Consider the following 14675-nt stretch of genomic DNA (forward strand, 5'->3'; position numbering starts at 1 on the left):
TTTCTAACGACGGCAACCGAGTCTCTCGGTGTGCTCCTTATTTACGACACCCACGGGAGTCGAGTAACTGTCAATTACTCTTGCAGGGAAGGAGGTAAAGAACCTTAAGTGTGCTTTATACCTTTACCCTGAAGGAGAATATCAGGTAAAATGGAAAGGAATGGGGTCCTGTGAGCACGATGCTCAATTTCAACGCACTTGTACACACAGCACATAAAGGCCTACCTCCCGACTGATTCTTGCGCCTAGATTCACGGGTTTAGGGAGACTACAGCTGCATATCGAATCCGTGCCTGCAGCCGACGGCGTTCTTACTCATCTCCCTCGTTTCTGCCTGTTTTGCGGAGCCGCCCTCTCTTCTTCCTGGGTCTGCTTACATCTCGTGAAAGCACTGCCGGCTCCAGTCCCCGGTGCGCCCGCTCACCGCCCTGCACCTTCAGACCTCGTCCCTGCTTGGACTTCACGGGAATAGATTTCAATCACAGGAGTTTTTAAGGTGTGCTCCAAGCAAGCCGATGGGAGGCGCTCGGACTCGCTGAGTCGATGACAACTGATGTGACACGTCAACGGAAGCACTAAGTGTCAGCACAGGAAAGACAGTTAACTCGACACATGCAAGCTAAGGAGAGGAAAGCGGTCTGGCCTTGCCGCTGACAGAAGAGCCAGCCTGTCGTGGCCATGTGACCTAAGTGGCCCGATCTTCCTCTCCCAGCTCCCTGCTCACTGCCTGGGCTGCAAACACCATCCTAGGCCAGAAAATAATTCAGTTGCAGGGAGACCCGATGGAGAATCCAACTGTCTGTGGCCGACGGACACAGGGTCATCGAGTGTGTCCAACCACCCCCCCTGGCGTGGCCATGCTCGGGGCATCAACGGCCCGGTCAGATCTCATATTTATAGCACTGTATCCCTGGAGCTCGCCACAAACTGCTCAAAAGCTGTTGGCAAGTCCTCTTCTGCCCTCTCTGGAGCGGAAAGGGCACCTGGGAAGAAAAGGAAGGCGGCCACACGGTGAGCCCCAGCAGGGCCCGGGTTTGGACCATGTGAGGTGCTCCAGCCCATTGGTACACTTCCCCCTCCAAAAGAAGAGCCACCCTGGGTGCCTGGGAGACTTAGCCGGTTGGGCTCCGACTCCTGGTTTCAGCTCAGGTTGTGATCTCGAAGTTCATAAGGTCTAGCCCCATACTGGGCTCCACGCTGACGGTGTGGAGCCTCCTTGGGACCTCTCTCTCTCTCTCTCTCTCTCTCTCTCTCTCTCTGTCTCTCTCAAAATAAATAAATAAACTTAAAAAAAAAAAAAAGAGCAGCCCAAAATGTGAGATTCCCCAACTTCCTCCTCAGCTTAAACTGGAGCCAGTACAGAACCCTAAATTCCTCATTAAATCCATTGGCTTTTGCACGTTGGGGCCGGGGTGGGGGGGAGCTCCTTTCCTGAAACAGCGAACCACTTATTCCCTTCTGAGTCTAACGCAGCAGAGACTGGGGCTGCTCTCAGTGCCTCGGTGACAGGCCCCACTGGCTGCCCAGGAGGGTCCTAACACGGACTCCACCTGCTAACGGTGCCTCACAGCCGAACATGGACCCCACCACTAAGCTGCGTTCTGGCCAGGAGCTGCTCACTGAGTGGCCGGAGGTGACCAGCTGAGTGAGGAGACCGCCACGCTGTCTCGCTGGGGAGGTCGGCACCCCTCTGCCTGGGACCCGGAGCTTGTCGGGAAGGGCCTGCTAATTTATCGCTATAATTAGGATCTGTTTTTATAGTTTCAGTTGCTGGCAGAGAAGGACACGGGAGCTCTTTCCAAAGAATACTCCAGGGGGCCGCTGGTGCTGCCTGGGCCTCGGTGGGGCTGGCAGGGGCTGATGCCCGGGGGGTCTGCACCTGCCCCTTTCTGCCCTCCCTCTCCGAGCACACCCCCCTCCCCCATCTCTTCTTCCCCTCCAGGCACAACTCTCTAGATGCATTCACAGCACTTTTGCAATGGCCACACCAGCCAGGCTCAGCCCGCCGTGCGGCCTGACCAGCAGTAACAAAAACACAGGACGACTCCCGGTCTCAGAAGAACAAAGTCTGTATGAACAACACTGAAAACAGACCCGAGTCCCCCTGGGGAAAGCGTCCAGGGTCGGGCCCTTCATTCGAATCGGACTCATGACGGCTGTTTTCCTCCACACTCGCCGTGGCTGCCGCGCCCTCGTGGTGAGCGCTGCCCACGGCCATCGCTGGGCTCTGCCGGGGAGTCTGCACCCAGCATGCCACGCCCGCACTGCAACCCCCCCTTTCTCTCGCACATTCACCAAGGTGCTACATCCCTCTCGAAGGCCCAGCTCGTCCACAGCACCAGAGGCCTGCTCCCTGTGCTGCGGACGTCTGCGGGGTCAGGTCCGTATCTCTCACCCTCTTTGTACCGGGGACCCACCGCTCTAGGGTTGAACTGTTTTTCGTTGTTGTTGTTTTCAAATACACGCTGTCTTCACTCTCCAAGCAGCTTCCAGTCTCCAACCTTATGCTTCCCCTGCCCTCCCGACAGTGCCCAGCAAAGTACGTCGTATGAAGCAGGTCTTCAACAGACCCCCGTCTGGGACCGCCTAACGTCCCTGCTGGGGTGAAGGCTGGAGGGCGCGGGTATCCAGAGGCCCCCCGCCGTCAGCGCCCGGCACTAGGCGTGGCACCCCCAGAGACCCAGAGCCCTCCTTTTCCTCAGGATTGGGCCGCGCGGGACACGGATCTCTCCTCCCCCATTTCAAACTAATATTCGCGGAAAAAAGGACAACGTTGCAGTCCTAGCCAATACGCATAGATTAAAATAATGAACTAACCTAGCAGCCAACCAGGAGGAGTCATTTCACAAAAACACTGTCGCCGCCTCCAGGATGGAGCTGCCAGGGCGCAGGCGGCTTTAATATTTAATGCAGCGACTCGAGGGGGTAGCGAAGGGGCCTGGCCAGGAATGGAACATCAAGTCACTGAAATCAGGATGATTATTACTTATTCAGAACCCACTCAGGAACCAACACAAAGTTGAAAACAAACTGGTGACTTTGCATCGTTATTAATTCATCCCGGACTAGATTCTTTTCCCTGAGTTCTCGTGGTCCTAAGAGTAGGACTCCGAGCAGTGACCAGATCAGAGCAACCGAAAAATAAAGAACAACACTGTTGAAGCAGAACCGCCACCGATGATGGGGAGTGGGGATAATCACTGCTACCTGAAAAGGACAGCTGTCTTTCTGAGCCGCGCGAGGGCGATGGCCCAGCACACGCGAAGGCGCAGACGGCGGACGCGAGCGTGCCACAGCCGGTTCACAACACGTTTCCATAAAGACTTAAATTCGAAACGAAATGCTGTTTCCTACCTTAACTGCCGCGTGCTCCTCTCCATTTCAGACGGCAGCATGACGCGTCGATACAAGTGATCACGTCCCTGCACGGTGGCACGTCTGTGAATCAAGAGATTTTTACCTGTAGTCACAAAAGTAACGTATACAGCTCACAAGGCACCCACGCCTCCCTCGGCGATTTGAGGGAAAGGGGGAAGACGCAAGCTTGCTTCCCAGTAAGTAACGGGCACCCGCCCTTGCTGCTCCACTCAAAGATACAGCAACAGGCAGCCTTGCGAGAGAAATGAAAATCTTGTTACCGAGCACATGAAGGCAGCTCCGTTTCTAAGTCGTAAAGTGACATCGCGTAGGTTGACAGAAGAGCTGTAAAGCCGGCTCAGAGGCACCTGCCTCCCTCGGCTGGCTCTCCCGAGCAGAACGTTCCCGAAGGAGAGGAGCAGGCCCTGGGAAGCACTGCTAACCAGGCCGCGGTGTCGTGCCTGGTCGCCCGAGACTCCCCACGGGCCTTACACCGCCCCCGCCCGTCTGCCCTGTCACCCCCTCCAGGAGACCCACGATCAGCGGTGCCGTCCGCCAGGGATACAGCATCACTTCCAGAGGCTCCCAACTCTGACCACCTACTGGACCCAAAGGTTTCTCGTGGTGGGGAGAGGAGCACGTGGACCCATCTCACGGCCACGGGTGGGTGCCGTGTGCAAATCCCACGTGCCACGTTAATACTGGAAGTTAAAGGAAGTCAAGGCATAGCCTTGGCTGCGCGGTGGCGCTGGAGACATCATTCTGACAGGACGTTTGAAATGTCCTCACAAGGAGTATTTCTGCCACATTCTCGATGAGGGCTCCCTTTTCTCTTTTTCAATTTTGCATTTGTGTTCCCAGTCACATACAACATTTCACGTGGACAAATTACCAACGAGCGGCACTCGCTCCTCACTGTTGGGCCTCAACTGCACCGAGCAAAGGGTTCTCCAAGGTCATTTCTGACAATATTTAGAAAGATATTGAAACAGAAGCTCTTACACTGATTTGTTATCAAAGGATGGGGGTAAGCAAGAGCCACGTGACCCAGATTCTGTGATCAAAGGGGTTCCCTATGCTAGATAACATCACATCACAAAAATACGAGAGGGAAAAAGAGAACATTAGTTCGTCTCTGCTCCTCTCAGCTGCCTCCCATTCTCTGGGGAACCTGAGCGAGAACCTTTTATGCCACAGGGCTTTTGCTTACATAAAATGTGTCGTGAGGCAAATCATAAGCCACGTCTCCTATAGACTGCCTTATGATCACTTTCTGGAATTAAAATCTCTGTCTACCTGACTTTGTGTCTATAAAATATTTATGCTCTGCTCACATGTCTAAGGGAAAACAGTTTGATTTTTGTTGGCAACTTCGACTCAAAGTATCACACCTCCCTCTGTGAGTCTTGGATTCACGGAGCCAAAGCCTTTGCAGAGACCTAAAGACAATGTCGGTTAGAGGACAGAGCACTCCACCTGGCCGTCATCTGCAGCAGTGACAGCAGGGTTGGCGACCCCACCCGCACAGGTCTTTGCTCCGAGAACTCCTAGGACAGTCTCCAGTAGGAAAATTGGCCTAAGTGGACTTCGCATCACCAGTGTATGCATTATGAGGCCACCATATGCGAACGTGTATGTGGACACTCAGAACTGAAGGAGACACATTTCCTTTGCACAAGACTGCACTGAGACACTTCCTGTTCCTCCCCGAGAGTCCTTATGCTGAAGCCCTGATGTCATCAGAGCATCCCTCTCTAGTTTCGTCACCTGAAGCCACCTGCCTAACATGATGAGGTGCATAAGCACCATCTACAAAGGGTTAAAGGGCACAGTCCTTGTCATCAGGGAGCTGATGGTCTAACACCATGAATAGCACCCCTACGGGAACAGTCACCACAACTGAGCATTAAACAAGTAAACTGCGATACGTACTCCCTCCTTCAGCCTAACATCTGACCTCTGCCACCACCTGATGCCCAGACCTTGTTCCTCTTCAACAGCTGTTTTGCTTCTCCCCTTTCTGGACACCTGCTGGGGCTGTACTTCCCGGCCCCCCTGCTTGGGTGTGGGACCGGCTTAGCCAGTGAGCTCTGAAACTCCCAGGCGAGAGGATCTAAGACCAGCGTGAGGCCCCCGTGGCCACCTTTTTTCTTTCCGCCAAGGCAACGAACGAGACTTCGGATACCGATTGCTCTGTTGCCTCAGGGCTTAGAGGTGAGGACAATGTGGAGCAGAGCTTGTGTACACATCGGGGACAGGACATGTGGGCAGGAAATAAACCTCTGTTGTTTTCAACTGCATTGATTTTGGGATTGTCTGTCACACAGCACAGCCCTGAGTATCCTGAATGCTGTACTGTGATAAGGAAGGAACTTTCCCAAAAGTCATAAACATCCACGTAGGTAAACTTTATGCAGGCTTCTCGTTCTCCTGTGGAATTCAGCAGAGCACCTGGTGCTGCTTGTCACCTGTGGCCTCTCCTCCATGGTACTTTAGCATTCTTTCCCAGTCCTGCTATTGGCTCTTTTTTGTTTCCTCCTCCTCCTGTGACCTACCTGCAGGCCCTCCTTAGGCCCAATTCCGGCCACTTCTTACTCTCTTTTTGGGAGACTTTATCCATTGTCTTGACTTTGAATAGTATTCCAATTCTAATCCAGTGTTCTCTCCATTCCTATGACTTCTCAAAACTCAACATGACCCAAACAGGTTTGCCTCAACTCCAAATTGCCATCTTGGTAACCTGCCCATTCTGGCGGCTTCTGCTTTTTCCATGCTTGAACTAGCATGCCTGCTTCTTCTCTGTCCTTCGTGCCCAGTTAGCCAAGAAGTTCTCCTGGTTCTTTTTGGTTTTTAATCTGCTTCCTGAATATATCCCTTTCTTTCCACCTCCGCCATACCAGCACCTTCAAGAGTCAGGACTCCAATAATCCAACCCTAGCATCCTCTCTGAATCCTTCTCAATATATCCTGCAACTCCCTCCCAGATTTGTCTCTGCAAACATCCGTCGTATGTACCGACTCGTTGGGCAGCGTTCTGTCTCTCTTACCAGTCAAATGAAGTTCAGGTTTCTCCTCCTCAAATTCTAAGTCTTCTGTCTTTATCTAGTGGGCTTGACTTCAAACTTTGTGCTTTACTCTTTTGGTCTGTTTCTTTCCCTTTCCCTGAATTGCCAACTCATGATGAATGTTGGACACCTGTTGCTTCTAGATTTCAGCATTCGTCTCCCTTCTTCATCTGGTAATGGCACAATGACCTTGCAGTACTGTCTCTCCCCCATTTCATGTGAGTCTGGCAGGGCCATCAGCCAGAGGCCACAGAGTGGACATTTGCTTATGGTGATCTTGTGCCCCAGTTTTCCTATCAGGGTCCTAGGTCATGCCTGTTGTCCCAACAAAACTAATAGCAGCACCCCATGCCTACCTTCAAAAGTGTCTTCAGTTAGGTGCACACGGAGTCACCCTACACATGAACCAAGAAAGCCCATTAGAATCCATCTGTGGGATCATGACATACAGGCTAGGAAAGAGACACTCACTCTGGAGGCCAACCGTAGCCCAGGTTGCTGGCAGCTATGTCTCTGTCACAAGAGGAGGCTGCTCTGTAGCGGAACGGGGAGACCAGCATTCAGAGGGAAGGATCTTTTCTAAATTCCTGGATCCAGCACATCTCACGTCCAGGAGCCAATAAATTCCCCTTCTGGGAAAAATCTAGTTTGAGGTGAATTCTTGTCACCTGCAACCAAAAGTCCTGGTGGACATATGGCTTGGCTTCAGCAGTCCCCTCCCCTGTTCACATCCCCCGTCTTTAAGGGCCTACTGGAGTGCCCCCCACGTGAAACTTTCCTAGATACTCCAGCCCAACCTTTTCAGGCAGACGTTGATCTGGGAAGTTTTTATCCTCTGAATTCTCATCATGATTACAGCCTCTGCCCTGCAGCCTCGTAAGTACAGTGTTTACACTTAACATCCAGTTGTTTCGGGATGTGGGGCTCTTTTTCTCCAAGATCAAAACTATAAGCTCCTGGGAGAAGACAGGGACCCCATTTAATCTTTTCTCATATTTTCTTGAGGCCAAACAGGGTGCTGTGTACACAGCAGGCACCCAATAAATATTTGTTGAGGATATGAGTCACAAATGTAAAGGTAATATTGACTGTGTGTCTGGGCAGAAGAGAGTGTGTCCGGTGGGAAGGGGGCAGTGGGACGTCACCTGCTGAACCAGGCTAGGCCAGCACGGTGGACCAGGAGGGTGTACTTCACCGTCTTTCTTTTGGGGGAAGAGCTTCTCTGCTTTTCACCCAGACTCCATGCCTTCACCTTATCCTCTTCAGCCATTTGTCTGACTTCCTCCCCTGCCTCTGGGACCATTCCAGGACAATGGTGACCTCCCCATGACTGACCCTAATGGACACCCCCAGGTTTTGTCTTGTTCTTTAAGAAGCAGGAGCTGGTGAGCCAGTTCTCCCTCTTGAAATATCTGTCTTAGCCTGTCAATGCCTCCCCCTCCTTATTTTCCTCCTGAGTTCTCTGGTTGCTCATTCTCAGTCCGGTTTCCCAGTGCTGGCTTTCCCAAGGCACAGGCCTGCATCCTCTTCTGCACATCTTGTCCCCCCCTAGACAATCTCATCAACACACTGTATGCTGATGACTTGAAACTTTACTTCCCAGGCCAGACCTCTTCTCCGAGTTCCAGATGCATGTATCCGATCACTTATTCACCCACTTTTCTCTTTCGTCTCATAACTGATATGTCCTGAACTGAAATAATTATTTCCACTTATTGGTAACAATATTTGTGGTTACCAATAGCAGGAAAAACAATGAAAAATTGCCTCGAACAAGAAGGATGTGTTAATGCACATTACAAGAAATCCAGGGGCAAGGAAGCCACCAGCAGTTCACCACCACCATCACAACCCAGCCGCTTCCACTTTCTGCTCAGCCAGCTCAGCAGAAGGACATGGTCTTTAACCTTGGCCCTTCATGTTAGCCAAAAGGTGACTATTTCCAAGCATCCTCAAAATACCTTCTGGAAGTGGGCTTTGTCCCAATGCATACCCCTTTTTTATTAGGGAGAAAATCCTTTCCCCAGAAGCCCTCTCCTCCTGGAAGACTGGATCACATGGTCATGCCCTGTGTACAAGGAAAGCTGTGAAGGTAAGGTTTCTGCATTTCCATAGTCACTGTCATCTCTTATCTAGACTGCAGTCACAGCTCATTTGCTCTCCTACTTCTGTTCCTGCCTCCCCTCAATCTGTCCTGCACGTACTGCAGCTGAACAAAAGTTTTAGAGTACAATGTGTTGTGCGGGTATGATGTCAATGTGTTTTCTCTTCCCCATTATTGAAAAGTTTTCCATCACCAAGACCAGGCCATGAGAGGACACTCGGCTGCAAAGAAGGGTCTGCCTAAAGAAGCTGCTACTCAGTTTGGAGTCTTAAACCTAAACTTTTTAAGAACTCATAGCAAGCCAGTCTTAAAAGCCCAGCTTTCAAGAGAGAAAAAAAGGAGCCATGAACCAAAGTTTCAGAGACTTACCCTAGAGCAAGAAGCCCAGAGATAACATGTGAGAGAAACTGCTTCAGGAGAAAATACTTCCAGGGCTGGGGAGAAGTTTGAAGAACTTTGAAAGGGAAGACACCTGCCCAGGTGTCCGAGAATGGCCCCGATGCTCATCCTACAACCCTCTGTTGAGATGGCAAACAATTCAGATGAGTAGAGGGATCCTTTGAAAGAAGAGGGGCCCCTGCCTTGCTTCCTTTCTAGCTCTTCTCTAGAAGAGACACTTCTCCGTGCCAATGTAGGGAGAGTGCAGGAGCGGATACCTGGGATGCGGTCAGGCAGGTAGAAGGCCTGAAGTGGTGCCTCTAGAGCTATAAGAGACTCCCAAAGCCCCTTGTGCACTGGCACGGGACACCGGGAGGGTCACTGAAACAGATGTAACCTAGGGTCTGGACAGGCTGGCATCGTCCGTAACGAGCTCCCAATCAGAGGCCAGCAGCAGCGAATACTAGCACATGAACAGAGGTGGCGGTCTGCCACAAGCAGGGGCCAGGGAGGACCTGGCTTGCATGTACACCAGAGACTGCTGCCATGAGGTTTTCTATCCAGCTTCCCCAAACCCAGATGCTACTGAAGGAGAAAGGTGGGAGGAGTTGAAGAAAGACGCCTCAGAATGACCAAGATTGGAGCCCAACGGTGAATGAGGTCGAGATAAACTGGACCCAGACAGACGACAAACAAGAACACTGCGGGCCGGGCTATACTAACTAGTGAGAACAGCCGCCTGCACACAGCAGTCCAGGGCTCCAAAGCAGAGTTCCATTTTACAACACAGACAACGCTGGATATTCTTCGTACGGCTGTGTGAAGTACACATAAATCTTGTTCCCTGTCTACTCCTCAAGGCCAATCTTTAAAAGTTTTCTACGATACCTCTTTGCATTCAAGATAAAGTCTGAACGGTCTGGTCCCTGCCTGCCTCTCTACCCTCATCTCTGGCTAGCATATATAGGGGGCAGAGGAAGAATTCAATTTCAAACGTGGCCGCAGGAGATCGTGTTTCGAACACTTCTGTGCCTCAGTTTCCCTATATTTAAAGTTGAGATCAGAAGAGTGAGCTGTTGGGCATCTCTTGATAGAGAAACGCGTAGCTGGACGTGCACTGTAGCCTCTTCCTTTGAAGCAGACTTCTTGAGGTTTCCTAACCAAGGCTCCGAGGTCTGCTTCCCCTTCCCTGTGGAGCATCACGAGTATTACAAGGTCATTCTTTTCCTGGTGACCTCAAGGCAGTTCTCAGAGGACATCTTAGGAAGCCCTCAATCTTGATGTGGTAAGAAGCTCAGAGGTAGGAGGTCACTTGACTTCTGCTTGGTGGCAACTCTTTGTATCCATGTGGACGTCAGTCAATGGCAAAGCTGCACGTTAAAAAAACCTGACCTGATAATCTTTTGTTCCCACAGCAATTTGGTGTGGTCTGAGCCAGATCAGGACCAAAAAGAACAGCAGAGGTACATCTAGTGCGCTCCTGGGTTGTCTGCCTTCACATCTTTCCATGACACTCCCCACGTGCCAGCTCATGCTGTGGGTGAACTCCTTCTGAGAGCACGCAAATGCCCATACGTGTATGTGCACACACGTGTGCTTGTGTGTATCTGTATCTGGGAATGGGAGGCAGTGGTGTCCAACCAGTTACATTTCTCTTCTTTGGTAAAAAACTCATTTATGAATCTAGTTGTTTCGAAAACATTTATTCATAATTTTTCAATATTTTTCATTAAATGCTTTTTTACATTTCAAAAAAGGAGATAAAAGTATAACACTGAGAAATTTTAACATCTTACTTTTATTTTGAAGAATCTTGTCTTTCCTTTTTTTTTTTTAACTATAATTTTTGTCAAGTTAGCTAGCATACAACGTACACAATGTGCTCTTGGCTTCGGGAGTAGATTCCCGTGATTTGTCAAGAATCTTGTTTTTCCTAATGGCAGTGTGGTCACTACCTGTGGTAGCAGAATAATGTTCCTTCCACTCCCATGTCCATGTCCCATTCCCTGGAACCACGAATCTGTTATTTCACATGACAAAAGGGACTTTGTGGATGTGCTCATGCTAAGGATCCTGAATGGCACGAGCAGGTTCAATGCAATCCTTTTACGTGAAAGAGGGAGAATGAGAGTCAGACGAAGAGATGTGGCAATGGAGGTAGAGGCTGAGGTGATGTGATTGGCCAAAGAATGTGTGCAACCTTCAGAAGCTGGAAAAGGCCTGGAAGGTCTGTCCTACGGCCCCCAGGAGGAACAGTGCCCTTCTGACACCTTAATTTTAGGCCTGTGAGACGCATTTTTGACTTCTGACCTCCAGAACCATAAAATTTGTGTTGTTTTAGGCCACTTAACTTGCAGTAATTTGCAAGAGCAGCAATAAGAAATATCCTACCAAGTGCAAAATTATGAATCTGTAGCATGGCATGTTTGATTCCACGCGAGAATTTGATTTCTGCTCTAAAACTCAGTAGTCAACATAAATATAACATAAAACTTTACGTTTTAGTGTGTTACAATTGGTTCTAGCAAGACTCAGATACTCTTGGAATACACGGATCTAAAGACATTTTGGGGCACCCGAGTGGCTCAGTCAGTTAAGCATCTGACTCAAATTTTGGCTCAGGTCACGATCCTAGGGTTTGTGAGTTCGTGCTCCACATTGGGCTCTGCACTCACAGCGCTAGAGCCCGCTTGGGATTCTCTCTCTGCCCCTCCTCCTTTCTCGCATGCACTCTCTCTCTCTCAAAATAAACTTAAAAAAAAAAAAAAAAGACTTTTCATTTCAACATGTGAGATAAAATTTACGGGAAAGGGCAACATCTAACCCACTTTCCTGATTAATAACGTGTATATGATTTTTGACCCATGAATAACAACAATCTTAAAAGCTTGTACTTGTATTTATGCTTCCTTAATAAATTGTCCTCTGTGGAAGAAAACTGAAGGTTTTGATTGGCACTGGATTTTGACCAACTGGAAGAAGGGAGGAGCAAGAGGAGTTCGTGGAGGACGTGGCAACAATTGCTTAAGGTGCTAAAGGAGTCTGCGCAAAGTAGGTGAGGTGACAGCCAGAGTGGTCTGTTACATCAAGCAAATAAATAGACCAAAAAACCAGAAAATAGAATAATGTGGGGCACCTGGGTGGCTCAGTCAGTTGAGCATCTGGCTTTGGCTCAGGTCATGATCTCACGGTTCTTGAGTTCGAGCCCCGCGTCGGGCTCTGTGTTGACAGCTGAGAGCCTGGAGCCTGCTTGGGATTCTGTGTCTCCCTCTCTCTCTGCCCTGCCCCACTCCCACTCTGTCTCTCTCTGAAAAAATAAACATTGAAAAAAGTAAAAAAAAAAAATAGAATAACGAAACCCAGGTTTTTTATTGCTGGAGGAGTTATTTACAAACACAAAAAGAGAAAATTCGAAAAATCCTGAGGTGTTGGATTGGAATTGAAGGTAAGAATACGGATGTTTTCCTATACGTGAGCAAATATACATACATTTCCCGGCCCATGTCTGCTGAGAAGGCCTAGAAGCAACGACACCCTTGTAGCAATAGGCACACCACACACTCAAATCTTGATTTCTAAATACCATCCTCCGCTAAAAAGGAACAATGCTCCTTGGAGAAATGGTTGATTCCAGCACTGCAGCAGGAAGAGTAAAAAATGAGCCTGGGGCATCTTGTACCAAAAGTCAAGGAAGGGAGCAAGGAAGGGACACATCAAAAGGACTCAAGAGCCAGCTGCACGGGGCTCTCTGGCCATCAAAATAAATAACAGCAACAGGGGCACCTGGGTGGCTCAGTCAGTTAAGTGACTCTTGGTTTGGGCTCAGGTCATCTCACGGTTTGTGAGTTCGGGCCCCAGGTCGGGATCTGTGCTGACATCACGTTGGTATTGTCTCTCTCCCTTTCTCCGCCCCTCCCATGCGCGCTCTCTCCCAAAAATAAGTAAACTTTAAAAAACGACAGCAACAGAACATGACCCACTGAATAAAAGAGAAATCCACAAGTATACACTGATACAAATAAATGGATTAAAAAAACAAACGAAAGGGAAATATCTCCCTTATAGAATGCCAAATAACAAACGTAAAAGGAACGATGGAAATTTTAAAAAGCACTATCTGGACGGCACCTGGCTGGCTCAGTCGGTAGAGCACGTGACTCCTGATCTCGGGGTCGTGAGTTCAAGGCCCACATGGAGCGTAGAGCTTACTTTAAAAAAAGGAAAAAGCGCTATCTGACAACGATCATAGTGATCAAGGCAGAAGTCACTGACGCGGCTAAAGGTTGTCGGGCAAAGGCTGATGAAGAATAATGGTGGCATCTCAGAGTAACTGCCTACGAAATACTAACCAGTTTACCAGTGACAAAAAGGAGAAACCTAGCAGCCATCCACATGACTAGGTAATCGAGGTATCACCCACAATAGGGTGGGTCGCAGCACGGCACCATTCCTGCAGCATTGCTACTAAAAAACATGACCTGAGGGGCGCCTGGGTGGCTCAGTCGGTTAAGCGTCCGACTTCGGCTCAGGTCACGATCTCACGGTCCGTGAGTTCGAGCCACACATCGGGCTCTGTGCTGACAGCTCAGAGCCTGGAGCCTGTTTCAGATTCTGTGTCTCCCTCTCTCTCTGACCCTCCCCCGTTCACACTCTGTCTCTCTCTGTCTCAAAAATAAATAAACGTTAAAAAAAAAAATCTAAAAAACATGACCTGAATCTGGTCCGGAGGAAACATCCGTGGACCCCGAGTCGTCGCAGTCATCTCACGTGTAAGAAAAACCTGTGGCCTTTAATAAAAAGTGTCAGGGACAGAAAGGACGGAGGGCCCGTCCCAGCAGGGAGGAGGCCGCACATGTGATCGTGGACGGGACCCTGGAGCAGGAAAGAAAAAGAGAGGCGGACACCGTTGGCAAAATCCAAATGGAGGCCGTGGATGGGACCTTAATGCTGTCTTGATACTGATCTCCTCATGTGGACGCCTACGGATGGTGATGCAGGAACGTCTGCTTTCGGGCACACGCACACAAATTGCGGGGGGGGGGGGGGGGACGGGGCACCCCCGGCATACTCGCAAATGGCTCAGAAAAAGCCTAAAAAAATGGGCATGTGCCCGTACAGATACACCACCCCCCCCCCAGACTCTCATTTGTGCATCCCACGCGTGTCACGTTGCCTACGTGGGACGTTTGTTTGCAACTCCAAAAGCAACACTTGCGGGACCGGGGCAGCTGCTCGCAAACGTGTGCAGATGGCGAACAACTCGAGCGGCCCGGGGAACGAACGCACTCCCCGCCAAGGTCACACAGGACGACGCGCGCCTTCTTTCGTGTTTCGCCTCCGATACGGTTAGGTGTCCGTTCCGCAGCCTATTCAGGGTCACGGTCGTCCCACGTTTGTGCTCTCTGGCGGTAATCTTGCCGTCTAAAGCGGCCCCAGGCGGGAGCCCGCGCGCCGTCCAGTTTCCTAAGCACAGGAGGCCGCGACGCACCGCACGGAGATCAGCGGCGAACGGGCCCGGGTTCGGGCACGAGTCACGGCGCGGCGCGGGCCGCGACCTCAACGCGAACGAACCAACGACACGGCAACGCAAGTTGTCTTCAAACAGAAACACACGTAAAACAAGGTTAGGGACCGACGGCTGGCTGTGACCACAGGCACCGGGGCGGTGAACCCCGCGGCCCGACAGCACGCGCCGAGCCAGTCTGCTGGGACCCCACAGAGCCACGCGCTCCCAGAGAGAAAACCAACCGCGGCTCGTTTGCGGCGGGCGG

The 14675-nt window shown here is 50.5% G+C and overlaps 1 long non-coding RNA gene across 1 annotated transcript; it reads right to left on the bottom strand.

Annotated features, from left to right (window-relative positions):
- Positions 1-12254: 12254 nt before the first annotated feature.
- Positions 12255-13864, bottom strand: LOC128774699 (uncharacterized). Its single transcript, XR_008419095.1, has 2 exons — positions 13616-13864; positions 12255-13382 (listed from the first exon to the last, which is right to left on the bottom strand). It is a non-coding gene; the product is annotated as an uncharacterized LOC128774699 (long non-coding RNA).
- Positions 13865-14675: the final 811 nt, after the last annotated feature.

The sequence above is a fragment of the Panthera pardus genome, unplaced genomic scaffold, assembly GCF_024362965.1.
Source record: "Panthera pardus isolate Hobbes unplaced genomic scaffold, ASM2436296v1 HiC_scaffold_4, whole genome shotgun sequence".
Classification (NCBI taxonomy): domain Eukaryota; kingdom Metazoa; phylum Chordata; class Mammalia; order Carnivora; family Felidae; genus Panthera; species Panthera pardus.